The sequence below is a fragment of the Portunus trituberculatus genome, chromosome 48 (assembly GCF_017591435.1).
Source record: "Portunus trituberculatus isolate SZX2019 chromosome 48, ASM1759143v1, whole genome shotgun sequence".
NCBI classification, from domain to species: Eukaryota; Metazoa; Arthropoda; class Malacostraca; order Decapoda; family Portunidae; genus Portunus; species Portunus trituberculatus.
The window spans coordinates 25,537,419-25,557,418 of record NC_059302.1 but is presented as its reverse complement, the minus strand read 5'-3'; the positions used below and the strand labels follow the sequence as shown (position 1 = coordinate 25,557,418).

General features: G+C 40.8%; 1 protein-coding gene across 7 annotated transcripts in view; it reads left to right on the top strand.

The window, feature by feature from the left end:
- LOC123498872 (titin homolog) overlaps nucleotides 1-20,000 on the top strand; it is a 321,603-nt gene that overhangs the window by 17,090 nt on the left and 284,513 nt on the right. For 2 of the 7 annotated variants that reach the window (XM_045246362.1, XM_045246363.1), the window contains exon 1: nucleotides 9,995-10,125. The exons of 2 other annotated variants lie outside the window; for them this stretch is intronic. The gene's annotated coding sequence lies outside the window, so the exon portion shown is untranslated. Of the gene's footprint in view, nucleotides 1-9,992; nucleotides 10,578-20,000 lie in introns of those variants that run through there. 3 more of the 7 variants (XM_045246361.1, XM_045246360.1, XM_045246364.1) reach the window with 3 other exon arrangements.

Sequence of the window (20,000 nt, the reverse complement as noted above, 5' to 3'; positions counted from 1 at the left end):
TTTTTTTTTCTTCTTTTTATAGGGATTTGGTGATGGGGTTTTTGTTGTGGTGTATTTAGGTAGTTGATTTTTTTTTCTGTTATTGTTCTACTACTGACTTGTTTTGTGTTCTTGGTGACGCGTGGATTTTCTGCAGTGTAATGTTGTTGTTTTATTTATCTTGTCTTGGTATGAGGTTGTTTTCATAATATATTCCTTTGATGTGATTTATTTCCCAGGACGAACATGAAGACATCAGTGAAACTAAATTAACTAACTTTTTTTTTTTTTTTTGCAGCTTTTTTTTTTTGTATAATCAACTTTCTTACAACCTTTCTTTTTTTTTGTAATTATATTGTATACTGAATTGCATGTTGATTTATCTTTTTTTTCTCTCATTTTTTACTGGCAGAGCATGATACGTAAAACACACACACAACCCACCCACACTCACACACACACACACACACACACACACACACACACACACACACACACACACACACACACACACACACACACACACACACACATTTCTAGCAAGGACAAATTTATTACCACATAATCGATTCTTTTCTTGGCGTTGGGATCTCATACAGCTTCGTGAAATTCTCTTGTCTTTTTAAATCTGCATTGCTAATCAGCTGCCGCCCGTCCTGATGTGTCAGTGAGTCTGTGGTGTGCGTTACGATGGCTGAGGATTTAGAACACCGCTTTGCCATCTTTCCCTCCACAAAATGACATATTCAGAAATAAGTAACCCGAGGAAACATGAAGATTTACATTTCTGATTAAATAAAGCGGAGGTTAACGAGTGAAAAATGGAGTAAGAGTGAGTAAAAATGAGTGAATAAATCTGCCATTACACTCAATCAGAAACAGACGTCTGGAAATCTGAAATAACACGAAAAGCTTCAAACTTTTGTATACATAAGTGAAAATGAATGTTAACGAGTAAGAGAGGAAACTAGAGTGCGTCCAGCCATTCACTGCTGTGGTCTCTCTTCGTTTACATTTAAAGCATTTGTTTGCATACACACACACACACACACACACACACACACACACACACACACACACACACACACACACACACACACACACACACACACACACACACACACACACACACACACACACACACACACACACACAAAGGAAAGGAAAACATGAGTTAAGTTAAATTTGCCTGCTCCTTACTACATAACCGAGAGACATCCTTATAAAGATTTGCATATACAGCGTTGCAATGTTCTTCTGGAAGGTGTCTAGCAGCGAGAGGATGAGAAGAAGAACGATATCATTACGTCTTGCCGAACACTAATAAATCTTCTGGCTGGCACGAAAGAAAGCTGCTACAAATTATTAAAACTTGTGTATATCTTATGAAAGAAACTCTAAACTGCAGACTGGAGGTGTTCTGAAATATGTAGCGGAGAGACCATGGACTGAGAGGCACCGAGAGATGGCATTAAGCATTATGGCGAGATCCTTTTAGGTCCGCCAAATTATTAAAAACTCTGTCTACGTATAGGAGTGGAAGCTTCATCCATTGTTGTGTGATGTAAGATGCGAAAGTAAGTATTGATTATGAAATGGTGCAGGGAAGGTAATTTGTGCTGATCTATTCGTTAATTAGCTTGTTTTTATTATTTCATTTTATGGCACTTACTGGTACTCCTGCTACTGCTACTGCTGCTACTTGTTGTTGTTGTTGTTGTTGTTGTTGTTGTTGTTTGTTTGTTTGTTTGTTTGCTTGTTTGTTTCTTTGTTTCTTTCTTCTTTTTCTTCTTCTTCTTCTTCTTCTTCTTCTTCTTTTATTTCATTAACACCACCCGTACTGCTGCTGCTGCTGCTGCTACTACTACTACTACTACTACTACTACTACTACTACTACTACTACTACTACTACTACTACTTCTACTTCTACTTCTACTACTACTACTACTACTACTGCTATTACTGCTACTACTACTACTACTACTACTACTACTACTACTACTACTACTACTACTACTACTACTACTACCACCACCACCATTACCACTGCTCTACTATTACTAACCATCACTAATGTTTGCATAGGTTGGCATCTCGTACTTCTGTGTGCATAGGTTGGTACTTCTGCTGTGTCATGGTTCCTCCTCCTCGCTCTTATAAATATACCAAGTCGTAGTCTGTGACAGTTCCTATTATGACTGTAGTATTTCATCGTGGTTGTGAATGGCTATGAAGATGCTGGCAAGGATTCTCAAGACACCGCGTTACTCTTTACTTTTCTCAGGTTAACTCGAGGATGCTTCACTTATAATGCCGGGACTTCTTCAGGACTGGGTAAAGAAGACAACGTACAAGTGCAATCTCTTTCATCTTTTGTCCGTATTCATGGGTTTCAATATCCTTGCTGGGACAATTTCTGGTTTGCTTCGATTTGGCTTATTCATGTTTTTTAACTCCTTCAATACTGGGACACATATTTTGCCTCGAGATTTGTTTGCGATTAGACCATTTTATCGATACTAAGAAGGGTCTGTGGAGGTCAGAAGATTAATGGCCACTGCCTTCACTATTTCAATTCCCACATGAGTTTCTGAAGCTGTACGAAATCATCAAAATAGTAACCAGAATGAATATGGGAACGCATCATGGCACACAAGCGGTTATTCTTGTCTGTATTTATGAGTTTCAATACCTTACTTGTACACTATCGGTAGTTTAACATGGACTCTGCATCATCATAAAAAAAAAACATTGACGTGAACTGGAGAGATTATCACTGCGGGATCTTTGACACTGGTTTTTCTAGATAAGCATAAGGGCGCTTCACTTCAGCTTCACTTCAGCTTATTCAGAAGTATACAAATTTTCAAGACCTGACGATGACTTCAATCATTTCCCAATAATCTCAGACGTGTCAATACCTTACCGTGATAACTTCTGACAGAGTTCAATGGAGTATCTTATTTGTTTTTCAAGAGTACTTTCATGATTCCTGCATTCCTTGGCTTAGAGAGACGTAAGTTAAGAGAGGACCTGATGGAAGTCTTTAAGTGGTATAGGGGTTATAACAATGGAGACATTAGTGAAATTCTCGGGATCAGTAGCCAAGATGAGACCAGAAATAAAGGATTCAAGCTTGATAAATTTAAGTTTAGGAAAGATAAGACAAAAATTAAGGATTCAAGCTTGACAAATCTAAGTTTAGGAAAGAGACGGAAAAGAACATGTTTTGTAGTAGACCATTAAAAAGACACACCGAAGATCTTTGAGCATGACAAAGATAGACTGATGGAAATTAGCAACATATACATCTGGAAACCACCAATGACAACAAAATTCACCGAGAAAGTCAGAGATTTCATTAGAGACTTGACCTTTACTCTTCATAATTGTCACCCACACTCACTTAAAGGAGACAATAACTGTAATTTTTATATATAAGAGGAAAAGACTGACCAAGAGCAACAAAAAAGAATTAAAAAAGACCCACTCAGTCGCCAGTCTCCCTACAGTACTGAAAAAAACAACCAAAAGACAGGGATAAATGTCCTGAAACACCCCTCTTGGCACACCATTATAGAGAGAGACAAGAGGTTAACACATCATCACCACCACTCTCTTCTCGTCACCGCCGCCGCGTCTGGCCACACCACGCCACGCTGCAGGAACAGGACTGACGGGAATACCTGTGAAAAAAGAGTGATAACGCCACACACGGGACAGGTAGAGTGACTGAGTGTGATTTATGGAAGCAGGAACATCGCTGGAGATTTCATAGCACGAGAATTTTGCATAGAAAACGTAGAATGAGGAGAGGAAAGACTAACAGTGGGGAGGAAGAAGAGAGAGAGACGGGAAGAGTTAGGTGTTAAAGAAGGTGAAGGAGAAGAGAGGGGAGGGGATGAAGAAGAGGAAAAGGAAAGGGAAGCGTTAGGTGTTAAAAGAGGAGGGGAAGGAAGAAGAAGAAGAGAATGGAGAGGAAGAGTTAGCTGTTAAAGGAGGAGAGGGGAAGAGGAAAAAGAGGGAAAGGGAGGAGAAGAAGAGAATGGAAGAGAAGAATTAGGTACTACAAGAGGAGGAGGAGAAGGAGAAGAGAGGGAAGGAGAAGAGGGGAAGAGTTAAATGTTAAAGGAGGAGAAGGAGAAGAGAGGAGAGAGAAAGAGGAAGAAAGAAGAAGGGAGGGGAAAAAGAGAGGGGAGGGGAAGAGTTAGGTGTTAAAGCAGAAGAAAGGAGAGAGGAAAAAGAAGAGGAAAAGGGAGGGGAAGAAGAGAATGGAGGGGAAGCGTTAAGTGTTAAAATGGGAGAAGGAGAAGAGAGGGGAGGGAAACAGGAAGAAGAGGAGAAGGGAGAGGAAGAAGAAAGGGGAGGGGAATTAAGAGAGGAGGAACCGAGATAAAGAGATGCAGTAAAAACAGTGAATAAAAAAATGGATAAAAGATATAATGTGGAAGAGTAGAAGGAGTAAAGAAGAGGAGCAAGAAGAAGAAGAAGAAGAAGGTGAGAGGATAGAGAAGAGTGGTTGTCGTTGTTATTTCGAGTATATAACTTCATACAACGCTATAACAATTGTCGCAGTAACTCACTCACACGCTCATCAAAATGTATTGTCATTTGAATATCAACCCCTTCAGTACCATGACGCGTTTCCATATTCACTCTGCTTACTAATTGGTGAGTTTATGCAGCTTCAGCAACTCAAGGGGGTGGGGGGAATTGAAATAGTGAAGACTGGGGCCATTAATCTTCTGACCTCCATAGACTCTTCCTAATGTCAATAAAATGGTCTAATCGTACGCAATTCTCAAGGTAAATATGTGTCCCAGTACGGAAAGAGTTAATTACGTCATCAGTACTTAAATGGGAAGAATATAGAGAAATAGTAGTCTTTCCCTGACGAATCAAAATGTCAACGTTATTAATTTGTTACTAAAATGAAGCAGATTACAACAATTACAAAAAAAAAATTAAAGTATCCGGTGAAACATTACAACGCGTCATTTTCTCTCATTTTCTCTAAAAGTAAAATTGCGTAGACCGTTTTCTATGAGGTAAACGCAGAACAGATGGTGCTCGTGTCAAAAATCAGAGAGAGAGAGAGAGAGAGAGAGAGAGAGAGAGAGAGAGAGAGAGAGAGAGAGAGAGAGAGAGAGAGAGAGAAAGGAAATAAACTACTCCTTTATTATTTCCTTCATATATCCCCTGACCAGAGTAAATTTTTCCCTCTTCACTCGAGTCTGAATTACCACTGAAATACACCCCATTCCCCTCTCTCTCTCTCTCTCTCTCTCTCTCTCTCTCTCTCTCTCTCGCACGATGAATTCCCTAAGCTGATAATGAACGGAGCCAAATTATACAAGGACTGGACGGGAAAAAGAGCGGCCATCCATTGCTTCATATCTGCCTCGCCCGGATCACCATTGCGGATTTAGTGCCTCGTTTTTCACCGTCCACGGTCAAGGGAGGACTAATGTAGGATGTTCACTAGACGCGGCACCAAAAAATGTGACGGACGGAGACAGGATGGGATGGGAAGGGATGGGTAGGGGGAGGTAATGGGAGACGAATATATTGTTGATGGAAAAGGACAAGAGAAGGAGGAGGAAGGGAAGGGGAAGGGTGAAGGATTGGTAAGGAGAGAGACAGGAAGGGAGGTGTGTGTGTGAATGAGTTTGGGTTAGGTTAGGTTAGGTTAGGTTAGGAGGAGGAGAAGGAGAAGGATTGGTAAGGACAGAGACGTGAAGGAAGGGGTGTGTATGGATGGGTATGGGAAGGGATGGGGAAGGGAAGGTAATGGGAAACGAATGGAGAGATCATGGGAAGGGGCAAGAGGAGAAGGAGGAGGAGGAGGAGGAGGAAGATTGATAAGTGTGTGTGTGTGTGTGTGTGTGTGTGTGTGTGTGTGTGTGTGTGTGTGTGTGTGTGTGTGTGTGGAGTTTTAATTTTAATTGTTATTTTTCATCTTTTTTCGTGAATTTTGTTTTCTGTTTACCTTTTTTTCTGTTTTGTGTTTCGTTTGAGTGTTGTGGGAATTTTTTATTTTCCTTTCTTTTTTTATGTCTTGGGAGTTTCTAGTGCCATATTACTTTTTGTTCTTGTTATTGACTCGCATTTTTCATGTTCTTTTTCTTCTTGTTTTTTTTCTATTGTTATTCTTGGATTTAATATTATTTTTGGTATTATTATTGTCAACTGTTATTTCTTCGTCTTCTTCTTCTTCTATCTATCTATCTATCTATCTATCTATCTATCTTTCTTTCATTCTTTCATTCTTTCTTTTGTGCATTTCTGTTGAATCTTCCACGTGGTTCTCCTGAATCGAATCTTTCTGTTACTTCTCCATTTCTCTACGTATTTCTCTCGTATCTTTCACCAATTTCTGCATCTGAGTCCTTCCTTCATTCCTTTCCTCTCCTGCACTTTTACTACAACGTCTGCATCCTTCAATTCTCTCTCTCTCTCTCTCTCTCTCTCTCTCTCTCTCTCTCTCTCTCTCTCTCTCTCTCTCTCTCTCTCTCTCTCTCTCTCTCTCTCTCTCTCTCTCTCTCTCTCTCTCTCTCTCTCTCTCTCTCTCTCTCTCTCTCTCTCTCTCTCTCTCTCTCTCTCTCTCTCTCTCTCTCTCTCTCTCTCTCTCTCTCTCTCTCTCTCTCTCTCTCTCTCTCTCCAGTATTGCAGAAATTCTTCCCGCGCCTCTGCCTTCCAGTATCGTGTTCTTGTTAGCTGTCTGAGGATGAAGAGGAGGAGGAGAAGGAGGAGGAGTAAGAGGAGGAGGAGGAGGTGGCTTGTGCTGGGAAACTAAGGATTATTTTGAAAATCTACAGGTGATAGATAAACTTTCATGTCGCCCACTGGTGCACAGAACTGTTACTAATGTAGGGACTATTTTCTGTATTTTGCTGCAACGTTTTATTTTTTTATCTGTAACTTTAGAGGGAAATTTCGAATTGCAGATATTGATTTTTTTTTTCACAGATCTGAACATTATTTATTAAAAAGTTGAAATACTTCATCTCAAGATTTCTATCTAAAATAAAATATATTCTTTACTGAAAGACGAACTATTGCATGTTCATCCGTGAAAAATTCTTTTGAATTTTGAATATGGTATGTAGATAGTAATCATATTTCACTTGAAAAGAAAAATAAGACAGTACAAGATACTTTATCGACTGGTATATACTTTTCATCACTTCACGTCACTAATCTTAGAGGATAAATTGTTATCGGTAACTTGCTTGAATTACTTACAAGGTTCAGGGCATTGATTAATAAAAGAAAAACATTTTCAATTTCAAAATTTCTATTTGATGATACAGACATGTACCTTAATTAAAAATCTTCTTTGGAAATCTTTGAAAGAAAAGTTTTAAAAGTCCAAGATGATTATACAAAGTATCTCTTAGTGAAATTTCTAAAAGAACACTCACTATCCACGTGCGCACACACACACACACACACACACACACACACACACACACACACACACACACACACACACACACACACACACACACACACACACACAAACACACACTCGGCGCGGCGAGGTAAATGGGAGAGCCTCTTAATATGTAGGCCCTGTTCTCCTAGCAGCAAGTAGGTACAGGATGTAATTTGAGAGGTTGTGGCCTCGCTTTCCCGGTGTGCGGAGTGTGGTGTGGTCTCAATCCTACCCGAAGATCTGTCTATGAGATCTGAACTCGCTCCATAACGGGGAAAGCTGGACGGGTGACCAGCAGGCGATCGTGAATAAACACACACACACACACACACACACACACACACACACACACACACACACACACACACACACACACACACACACACATCTGTACTCTTTCATGTTGCTCACCTCCTCCACACCTCAATGTTCCTGGTAGTTATGTACTTCACCTCTGGTCTGCAATGGTACTCGTAGATGGTGAAGCTCACTATCCAGATTAAAGACACTGGGTCACTACTCTTAGTACGCCTTTACTCTTATTCCTTGCTCTCTCTCTCTCTCTCTCTCTCTCTCTCTCTCTCTCTCTCTCTCTCTCTCTCTCTCTCTCTCTCTCTCTCTCTCTCTCTCTCTCTCTCTCTCTCTCTCTCTTTCTTCCCGATAACAAACGTGAAAGACAAGTGAGAACGTGGAAGTAATTATTTTCCTTTTTATGGAATGCTTTGTAACTTTCTGGGCATTACGCGTCATACTGCTGCGGGGAGAGAGTGAAGGCCAACAACACCAACAACACCCGCCTGTACCTTAGCGATCATTACGGCGTGATGGATTAAACGTCGTGTAACTGGAGTGTCTTGTCAAGGGTCGATTCCTCGGGTGTTCTTTTCCATGCAACAACCCTTCAGTTCTCCTTTTTTCATTAATGATATATAAGGGTTTCGTTGAAGTCAAATGTAAACTTTTTAGAAATTATAATCTTCCCTGAGGTAGGAAATATGTACTGTGAAGAGAAAAAGGTAGGGAAAGGAAGAGAGTGAGAAAGGGAGAGTGGGAAGTAAAGAAGGAAATGGTTTATCAATATTGTGTTTAGTTAGGTTTTGCTTTGTGGCCATGAAAATAAAGAGTGATGGCTTTGAAAGGTATATCATGTTTGGTGGGGTTTTTTATGCATTAACCATTCAGTTTTTTTTTTTTCCATTAATATTTCCTTGAAGGGTTTTGTTGAAATGTAATATATTTTTAGAAATTATAATCTTCCCTGAGGTAGAAAACATGTACTGTGAAAAGAAGAACATGGGAAAGGAAGAGAGAGAAAGGAAGACTGGAAAATAAAAAGGAAATGGTTTAATGTTTTATATGTTTAGTTTTTGGTTTATTTTGTGGCTATAAAATGATGACTTTGAAAGGTACATTGTGTTTGCTTGCTTTCCCTTCACTTGATTTTTTTTGTTTCTTGTTTACTCATCTAGTTTGTCTTTTTTCTTCTGTAATTTGCTCACTTTTTTCTCTTTACTTTTGCTTCATCGTAAGACTTCATAATTACTTTTGTTTGTTGTTGTTTCTTTTAATTGTTTGCTTTATTGTTTGTATCAGTGGATATTTGTTGTCTTACGTAATCTTCTAACATGCACACACACACACACACACACACACACACACACACACACACACACACACACACACACACACACACACACACTCTCTCTCTCTCTCTCTCTCTCTCTCTCTCTCTCTCTCTCTCTCTCTCTCTCTCTCTCTCTCTCTCTCTAACTTCTTCTCATTTGCTTTTCATACTTTCATATGTCCTTTATTCTTCTTTCTTATCCTCCTCCTCCTCCTCCTCCTCCTCCTCCTCACAATACCACTTAAGGGAGTTCAGTCAACTTAGGTTCAGGTGTATACTTGCAATCACTCCCTTTTGTGTGTGTGTGTGTGTGTGTGTGTGTGTGTGTGTGTGTGTGTGTGTGCGCGTGTATAGATAACAGTTGAGAGTTCAGCTGTGCCTGTCTTCTCTCTCCTTCTCTTTATCATGCCTCTCCTCACTGCATTTTTCCTCCTCCTCATCCTTCTCTGTACTGTATCCCTTTCCCTCTTCCTTGTTATCTCTTTTATTCCCACCCTTTTCTCTTTTCCTCCCATCCCATCCTTTCCTCTCCTTGAACTCTCTAACTACTTCCCATCCCTCGCCAGCCTCCCTTCCTGCGTGGCTCGGAACGAGGTGATTCGCTCGTTGCCTTGTGGTTATTGAACGTCGTTTGTCTGCTCTTGTCTATATCCTCACTTTTATATTTCGTACGGGATTATTTCTCGCCTTCTGTATTTTTCTTTTTTACTGTTTTCTCCCGACTTCCAGCTATCACCATCTTTATCACGCCCTTTCTTCATTGCTTCCTTCATGGGCTGGCTCTCTGTGTCTCTATCGCCCCCCTCCTCCTCTGCTCCTGCCGGCGGAATACCCCTCTACATCCCCCCAACCAGCGCAGCGGCCTGGAGATGGGAGGAGAGGCAGGGCGGGGAAGGAAGGGGGGCTGCTCCTCCCTCACTCAAGCTCCGACTTGGGTAGTTTCTCTCTGGCCGCCACGAAGGGAGGATCGCGCTCCTCTCCTCTCGTGTCCTCATCCCCGAGCAAGCGAGACTACCACTGCGTCTTGTGCTCGCGGTGTGACGAGAATCTGTGGCTCTACTGGATAACTCACTCACTCCTTGGGTATATTTTTTCTCGTTTTCCCCTTTTTGAAAACTCTAATAAAGGAGAGAGAGCGAGATAGCAAGACGAATACTAACTGAGGGTGTGTTTTTTTCTCTACTTTTTTTTTTCCTTTTTGGAAGGTGGAGATCATGGATTAGTTTGTCTTTTTGGATGTTACTGGAATGATATACTGGAAGGGGTGAAGGAAGGGTGTGTGTGTGTCTGTCTGTGTGTGTGTGTGTGTGTGTGTGTGTGTGTGTGTGCGTGCTCCCTTGAGTGTCTCCTGGAAAGTGGGTGAGGCGGTGGTGATGATGGTGCACGTCTGAAAGCACACGCACGCACTCACGCACATGCACTTTTACACGGACGCACGCACGTACTTTATCTCATCTCCCCGGCGAGGTCTCTGGTGAGGGAGACTGCCGCCGGCCGCCGCTACCCGATCCTTCTCTCATATTCTACTGACGAAGGTGAGTACTAATGCTGCGGCTCGTTTATCTAAGGCTGTTTTCAAGACTCCGTGGTCTGTGTGTGTGTGTGTGTGTGTGTGTGTGTGTGTGTGTGTGTGTGTGTGTGTGTGTGTGTGTGTGTGTGTGTGTGTGTGTTTAAGGGTGAATAGGTTAAATGGTTCAGATGATTGATTTTCAAGTGGTGGTGTTGATGTTGTGTTGTCAGGTGCTATGTTCTGCAGTGGTGGTGGTGGTGGTGGTGGTGGTGGTAGTAGTAGTAGTGTTATGTTTAGGTAGTGAGAGAGAAAGAGGAAAGAGAGAGAGAGAGAGCTCCGGAAGGTGACATGATTTTTAAAGCTGCGTTCTGTTATGACTGGCTGCTGCTGCTGCTCTACACCACCACCACCACCACCACCACCACTGGTACTTGCTAACCTCCTCCACCACTAACCTCCATCCATCGCCTCCATTACCACCATCGCCTCTACTACGCGTCCACCTCATTTTTCTTCGTCACCGGTACCATCGACATTAACCTTCCACCACCACCATCACCACCACATTATCCGTCTTTCACTTGCCCTATCATCATCATCTCCAATCTTCCACTGTCACCACCACCATCACCACCACCACCACCACCACCACCACTTCCTCCTTCATCTCCAACTCCTCCACCTCCACACTCCATTTCCCTCCTGTACGTATTTCCACATTCCTCCAAGGTAAACAATTCTTCGTCTTTTCTAGCAAGAGTTGAACTTCCGTCATGTAGTGAGTTTTTTTTTTAACTATAGTGAATTTACAGAATTTTCATGAACTTAAAAAAAATCAACCAATCTCTCATAATTTTATACAAAGATATCTAGAAACAATGTTACAAGATAAAAAACAAACTTCATATTGTACTTGCATGTAGGAGTTGAAGTTAATGGAGTGTGTGTTTGTGTTCGTTGCGTGGTGACTGTGAAGGGTAAGGTCAGTGAAGGGAAGGAGTTGGTCGTGGCAAAGCTTCCTGCGTCCTCACGGTGCTCTCATCAACGCCTGCGAACGAAAATCAATCTTTGTATCGAATGGATATTGTATCTCTCCATTTGTGTGCCTTTCATCTTGTTTTCTTTACTTTCGTTTTTGTTACGAGTATCGTATCCCGAGTACTTCTACTGCTACTGCTGCTGCTGCTGTTGCTACTACAAATTTTGCTATTACTACTGCTACTACTGCCACTACTACTACTACTACTACTACTACTACTACTACTACTACTACTACTACTATTACTATTACTACTACTGTTATTGCTACTTCTACTGCTATAACTGCTGCTGCTGCTGCTGCTGCTGCTGTTACTGCTACTGCTACGGCTACCGCTAATGCTACTATCACTACTGCTCTTGCTACTGCTACTGCTACTACTACTACTACTACTACTACTACTACTACTACTACTACTACTACTACTACTACTACTACCACCACAATTTTTCCTCTTTTCCTCTTCCTCCCTTTTCTCCAACTGCAATTACTAATACCGTTGATGTTTACACTAATACTTTCTTTACTCTTAGAACTCTTAATACCAATTCCAGCAAACACTACCCAATATTACCACTACTACTACTACTACTACTATTACTACTACTACTACCAATGAAGAAGATATTGATAACCTAAACAATAATACTGCCACCACCATCACCACCACCACCACCACCACCACCACCACCACCCGTCGATCCTCAACAAACAACAAACAACAGTGCAGTGGAACAGAATCAAAGCTACTGCACTACTCCAATCAAGCGCGTCTTTCCCCCTTTCCCCATTTCCCCTTTCCTCCCCCTGTTGTTCCCTCTCTCTCTCTCTCTCTCTCCTATTACCTAACGTACCTTTCCTCTCGCTCTTCCTCTCTCTCTCCCTCCTCTCTCTCTCTCTCTCCGCTCACTCACTGTATCTTAGCGAATCATTATAGACCATTAAAATACGACATATTTGCCTCACCTGAGTCTCTTAAGCCCACGGAGTCCATTGGGAGTCTTCTTCTTAATTTTCTGTTTTTCTTTTTTTTTCCTCATAACTTTTGGATTTTATATTTAAAGTTTACTCTCCTTTCTTTTTTCGTCCTGCTTGCTTACTTTCCTACTTCCTTGCTTCCTTGCTTCCTGTCTGTCTTTGCGTGTTCATTTTCTTGTTTGCTTTACTGCTTTCGTTGGTTTAGAGCGAGGGAGCGAGCGTGCGAGAGAGAGAGAGAGAGAGAGAGAGAGAGAGACTGACTTTCCTCTATACTCTGAACGGTCTCTGTTTTTGTAAGGATTTTTCGGGTTTGGTATTATTTCTCTCTCTCTCTCTCTCTCTCTCTCTCTCTCTCTCTCTCTCTCTCTCTCTCTCTCTCTCAGCCAAGCGGTAAGGGAAATAAAATGACGGTTGTGTTCTCTCTTCACTCTTTTCATCGAGAGAGAGAGAGAGAGAGAGAGAGAGAGAGAGAGAGAGAGAGAGAGAGATAGCAGTGGTAAAAAAGAAAAAAAACATTGGGAGCAGCGAATGGTGAATAGAGGTAGAATTTTAAAGAGTCGATAATTGGGTTTCCCGATCTGGTGTGGGCGCTGCAGGAGGAGGAGGAGGAGGAGGAGGAGGAGGAGGAGGAGGAGGAAGAGGAGGACTTGTATGTGTCGGCAGAAGAGGAAGACCAGTAGGGGGAAGGAATCTAGAAGCAGAGTTTTCATTGCTTCTTAAGTTTGGTTAGGTTAGGTCAGGTAGCGTGAAAAAGTTAGATTAGGTTAGGTAATAAGAAAGTGTTTGGTAAATTTGCATGTTAAAATCTTACTTGTCGTGATCTGTTGGGGTTAAGTTAGGTAAGATTGGTGCTAGTTACGTTAGGTTAGTTTAGGTTGGGTTAGGTTAGGTTAGGTTAGGTGTAAAGATTGAGATAAGGAAAGATGTTGTTTGCAGAATTTGTCTTAGAATCTTAAATGTAGTGATCGATTGAAGCTGAGTTAGGTAAGATTAGTGCCAGTTTCATTATGCTAGGTTAGGTCGGGTTAGGTTAGGTCAATGAAAAGATATTGAGTAAAGGAGATAAACTGTTTGGAAAGATTATCTTAGAACCTTGCTCGTAATGATCTGTTGAGGCGAAGCTCGAATATGTTAGGTTAAGTTAGCTCAGGTTAGGGTAAGTGAAAAGACAGTGAACTAATTGTTTGGAAAATTTGTCTTAGAACCTTGCTTGTTTTGATCTGTTGAAGTGAAATTCGGATAAGTTTGTGGTAGTTAGGTTTGGGTTAGGTTAGATAAGGTTAGAAGAGACAGTGATGGGAAAAAGAAAGACGTCCGGAAAACTTGTCTTGGAATCTTGTATACGTTGTTGTTCTAAGCTTAGTTAATTGAGTGTAGGTTAGGTTAGTTAAGGTGAGGTTAAGGAAGGAGACGAAAAAAGACAAGCAAGAGGAGGAGGAAGGAAGGAAGGAAGGAAGGAAGGAAAGAAGGAAGTATGGAAGTTAATGGTTGACCTTGACTTCTCTCCTTAATTGCTACTGTGCTCTTAAGTTAAATTACATTACGTGGAAAAAAAAATTACGTTAGTTTATTGTAAGCTAAGTTACATTATGTTAAGGAGGGGAGAGAAAAGACGAGAGAAAGAAGTAAAGTGTTTGGAGAAATTGCAGTATATCCCTTCTTTATGTGATGCTTTTACTTTAAGTTAGGGTAGTTTAGAGTAAGTTAAGTTAGGTTGGGTTGGGTAAGGTTAGGGAAGGACGAAAAGGAGAGCACGTGAGGGAAGGAAGGAAGTGTTTGGAGTGATTATATTTTCTTTTTTGTTATTTCTATGTTTTATGTTGGATTAGGTTACTGTGAGACATTGAGGGAAGGACGTGAGGAAGTGAGGAAGGAAAGAAGGATGGTGTTGGTAGTAATTGTTAGGATAAAGTAAGCTACATTATGTCAGAAAGATTAATTTAAGTTATGGAGAAAAGACAGCAAGGAAAATAAAGGATGGAGAGTCTTGTGAAAAATTGTCTTGCGTCCTTGTTTCACGTGATGCTTTTAAATTGGGTTAGATTATATTATGACAGGTTAGAGAGGAAAGATCAGGAGAGGAGAAGGTTGATGGAGGTAAATGTCTCAAGTCTCTCGTGATGCTTATACAATTTCAAGGAGGAGTGTTCAGAGACAGTCAGTGTACCTTCGTCTTGACATTATATTCATCATTAGTGTGGCTACTTGAGGTGAGACGGGTAAAAATTGACTTCAATAGAGAAGAGTAGCTAGAGAAAACAGCACCAGAGAACTGAAAGGAAAATGTTATGTTATGTATATTTTTTTCTGCTTCTCTTACATTTCAAGAGAACTTTGAGGAGATTAAGACTGGAGAGGAAGAGATAGAAAAGTCTTAGATAAATTAAAAGAAAATGATTTATTTATTTATTTATTTATTCATTTTTTGTCTGGAATGAGCCTTTTACTATCCAACTTAGAGATTATAAAAAAAGAGTAAGCGTTTAAAGAGAAGAGTACAAGAAAACAAGTGAACAATAACCATCTTCATCTGTACTGACATACACACACACACACACACACACACACACACATACGTCCTTTTTGTTAATGCTTGGTGAACGATGAGGTATAACATAACATTAGGTAGATTTACGGAGAGGAAGTGATGGATGGACAAGGCTGAATTACCTACAATGATCCGCCCGGGCCTTCTGTCTCTTTATGAGTCCCTGTTGTCATGTTCTGATTCACTCGGCTTTACACATCCTGGGCTTTAGAACAGCATTGTGAGACATCTCTGCGCCGCTATTCCACTACATTCAAAAGGCTTTATTTGAAGTTACATGGGATTTTAAGAGTCTTTTATGTTTGTAATGACAGATTTACAACCTTTCTAGGATATCAACAGGAAAACTCTTGAAAACCCGCCTAAGCTTCTTTTTTGGCTTTTAAAAGTGAAAGTTATTAAAGAGTAAAATAAAATGTCTTGGAAGGAATAATAAATGCGTTATGTTTAAGTTGTTATGGCACCAGTGACAGATTAACAAGATAATCTACTGCAGGAGAAACAATCGTCATCTCTGTGGCCTTTGAAACTAGATGTAGTGAGAGAGCAAAGCGTTTCAGTATACCAACTTTACTCGTCTCTCACTCCCTCCTTGCTGTCATCTTAGCCTGAACCTCTCAGCTTGTATAACACTCTACTGCCTGTCATCTATACCTTCCACTCCCTCCAGACCATCCTCACTCCACCACTCCACCACTCCACTCCACTCCCACCACTCCTACCACTCCTACCACTCTCAGCCGACTGTCACAAACGTTCTTCTTCCTTCCCTATATACTTGCCAACTCCTTTCATCCCATCTCACTCGCTGCTCTCTCTCTCTCTCTCTCTCTCTCTCTCTCTCTCTCTCTCTCTCTCTCTCTCTAGTATCTTTTCGTTTTTAATTTTGCTTTTATTGTTCGTTTTCTTCTTTATCATCTTCATTATATTTCTCTGCTTCTTTTCCTTTTCTTCTTTCTCTTCCTCCTCCTCCTCCTCCTCCTCCTCCTCCTCCTCTTTCTCTTCCTCCTCGTCCTCCTCTTTCTGATATTTTTTTCCATGTTTTCCTCTTTCTCATTCTTGTTTTCTGTCTCAACATTACTCCCCCATCTCTCTCTCTCTCTCTCTCTCTCTCTCTCTCTCTCTCTCTCTCTCTCTCTCTCTCTCTCTCTCTCTCTCTCTCTCTCTCTCTCTCTCTCTCTCTCTCTCTCTCTCTCTCTCTCTCTCTCTCTCTCTCGTCTCCATTCCCTCCGTCGTTTCCTGTTACTACCCCGTGGCCTCCATTTCCTCAGTATTGTATGGGGTGGAAGGTTACTTTCGACGCGCCTTACAGTGCTACTAGGAATAAAGAACCCGCTGGAGCCGTCACTTGGGGGGAAAGAAGGCTGCATAAACTGTGGATATTAGTGTACGATAGTTTGGTTTAATGTACGATAGTTTGGTTTAGTGTACAATAGTTTGGTTTAGTGTACGATAGTTTGGTTTAGTGTACGATAGTTTGGGTTAGTGTACAATAGTTTGGTTTAGTGTACGATAGTTTGGTTTAGTGTACGATAGTTTGGTTTAGTGTACGATAGTTTGGTTTAGTGTTGGGTATTTTGTTTTCCTATTGGCTTCTTGTTTTTTTTTTTTTTGCTAGTGTTTTTTTTGTCTGTCATTTTATTTTTTGTGTGTGATGTCCGATTTTCTCTCTTTTTTATTGTGTTTGTCTGTTTTATTCTAGTCTTTCGTCTCGTTCTTGTTGTTATTTTTGTTTTTGTTTTTCATTGTCTTCCTCGTTGTTCCGTTCATTTATTTCTCTTTGCCTTGTTCCTGTCATTCTCTCTTTTCTCCTCCTTCTTTTCCTCCTCCTCTTCTTCTTCTTCACAATGAAAAAAAAAGAAAAATGGATAAAATACAAACTTTTAATATTGCTAGCATGCAGGAAATAGTTGAAATATTAACTACAATTACCACGATCATAATTCCCAGAGAGAGAGAGAGAGAGAGAGAGAGAGAGAGAGAGAGTGGATACTATAGTGCCTTGACCCATTTCTGTGAAGGTTTAAGCGGCTGGATGGGTCGCGGCGCATCCCTCGGGACTGTGCTATCATGCCAGGCTGCTGCTAAAGGCACACAGCCGCGGCACACGCAACCACGGGCCTTGAGGGAGGGAAGGGAGAAACACTGCCTAGAAAAGAGTAGATTGCTGCAAAAAAAAAAAAAAAACTGTTTCCATAATGATTGTTGAAATAAAAGTGCTTAAGATAACTAACATGTTTATAAAAGAGTAGTAGTTTAAAGATTAATGCCTCAAGAAGAAAGGTTGTTAAGAAATGCGCGTAGAAGATATTGCTAAGACTTCCTAAAAATATATAATTGTAAAAAAAAAAAAAAATAGAAAAGAATGAGAAATTGTACACATATTGAAAAGGTGTATTGTATAATCACGTTTTTTTATTCTGCCTTCAAATTGTGCACCTTCCTCTTTTTTTTTTTTTTCTTCTTTATACCTTTCTTCCTTCTTCAGTTCTCTCTTCTACCTTTCTTCCTTCTTCAGTTCTCCTTTCCACTTCTTTTCCTTCTTCAGTTCTCCTTTCCACGTCTTTTCCTTCTTCTATTCTCCTTTCTACCTTTCTCCCTTATCAAGTTCTCCTTTCTATCTTTCTTCCTTCTTCAGTTGTTTCTCTTTCTTTCTTCCTTTTTTCAGTTCTCCTTTTCCTTTTTTTCTTTTCCTTAAGTTCTACTTTTCTATCTCTCTTCCCCTACAGTTCTCCTATCTACTTTTCTTCTCTTTCACTTCTCCTTTCTATTTTTCCTCCTCTTCCTTCAGTTCTCCATCCTAACCTTTTTCCTCTTTCGTTTCCTCTTAATACCTTTCTTTCTTCTGCCGTTCTTGTCTCATATTTTTCTTCTTCCTTCTCTTAGTGTTCCCAGTGATAGAACAAATGCCAGCTTCGTCACAGTATTTAATATAGTGACATTCAAACCAGCTCAATTGTATCTTCCCATCATTTAATCCAGGAAAAAGGTTGCGTTCCCTCTCAAAACATGTAGAGTTACAACAGATCAGCTGGAAGATTAAAAAAGATTATGCAGCTTAAGTCCTATACAGTTCAATTACTTAGTCCAATGAGAAGGAGGAGGAGGAGGCGGAGGCGGAGGAGGTGGTGGAGGAGGTGGAGGAGGAGGAGGAGGAGGAGGAGGAGGAGGAGAGAGAGAGAAGCTGGTGATGTGAATGGCGCAGTTATTTGATGTTAAATTGTTCTCTGTAAACTACAATACTAGTCTCCCTATTCCTTTCTTGATAGTATCTGGGAATTGACTCTCTCTCTCTCTCTCTCTCTCTCTCTCTCTCTCTCTCTCTCTCTCTCTCTCTCTCTCTCTCTCTCTCTCTCTCTCTCTCTCTCTCTCTCTCTCTCTCTCTCTCTCTCTCTCTCTCTCTCTCTCTCTCACGTGTTTACCTCTGCAAATGGTGTTTCCTTAGTGACCGTGGTAAGGATGCTGCTGCTGGTGATGGTGGTGGTGGTGGTGGTGATGGCGATGGCAACGTGCTGTGATAGGATCTGCTGGCGTCGGTCACGGAAAAGGATGCTACGCGAACCTTCCCTTTAACTTCTCTTTTTTTATTGCCTTAGATTTATCACGGGAGAGTTGGACGGATGAGGGAACTGGCTGAGGTGAGATGAGATGAGGTGAGATGAGGTGAGGAAGCAAGGAAACGGGTGGTGAGGGAAATGAGACAGTGGACAGGAGTGAAGGGATGGTAATATTGATGGTGGGTGGTGGTGGTGGTGGTTGTGGTGGTGATGGTGATGGTGGTGATGAAGATTTACATAAGGAGGAACTGTCATGATGTGTGGTGAATGAATGTTTGTTTATTTGTATTTTGCTTGTTGGGGTTGTGGGTGATGTGGTTGTTGGTGAGGGTGTTATTGTTGTTGTTGTTGTTATTGTTGTTGTTATTATTAGTTTTCTTCCTGTTTCTGTTCTTGTTCTTATTTTTTCTTTCATCTTTTTTCCAAACTTCATTGCTGCTGTTGTTGTTGTTGTTGTTGTTGTTGTTATTGTTGTTGTTGTTGTTCTTGTTGTTGTTGCTCTAATGAAATTCAAACACATTGTAATTCTGTTAGAGGTAACGTTTTTTTTTCTATTTTATTTCATTCTTTGCATGAGTGCGTGTGCGCGTATGTGTGTGTGTGTGTGAGTGTGTGTGTGTGTGTGTGCGTTTTTGCATATAATTCGTGTTCTTTTTTCATATTTTTTCCTTTTTTCTGTATTTTCCTGTGTTATTACTCCAGTTTTGGTGGCATTTCTGTCAAAGACCTTAATCTGGAGCACTTGAAGTGACATGGATTTCAAAGGATGTTTTTATGCTTCCGGGACAGATTAACAAGATTTCTTCATTGTCAACAGGAAAAACACTCTTTGTTTGTGACCTTTGAGAATACTCGTGGTGAGAGAGCAAAAGCGTTTCAAAATACAGGATACGGATACAGATTGAAATGACACGTTCCCGGATCAAAGGGTGCTTTTATGTTTCTAGGGACAGATTAACAAGATTTCTACAATGTAAACAAGAAAAATACTCTTTCTCTGTGACCTTTGGAAATAGTCGTGGTGAGATAGCAAAGTGTTTCAGAATACAGGATACGGATACAGATTTAAATAACACGTTCTTGTATCACCGTGTCGTGACTGTGTGTGTGTGTGTGTGTGTGTGTGTGTGTGTGTGTGTGTGGCTGGTTGAATAAAGTGTTAAGACGAGGAAAAAAGCGAAGGCAGTGTGTGACGAACCTTCCTTTCCTTCTCCCGCTGTTCTGCATTCAACACAAACAAGGAAAGTTTAATTATATTTCTCTTTTTGTTAATTATATCTTGGCTTTTAATGGTTTTCTCTTTCTTTCTTTCTTCTCTCTCTCTCT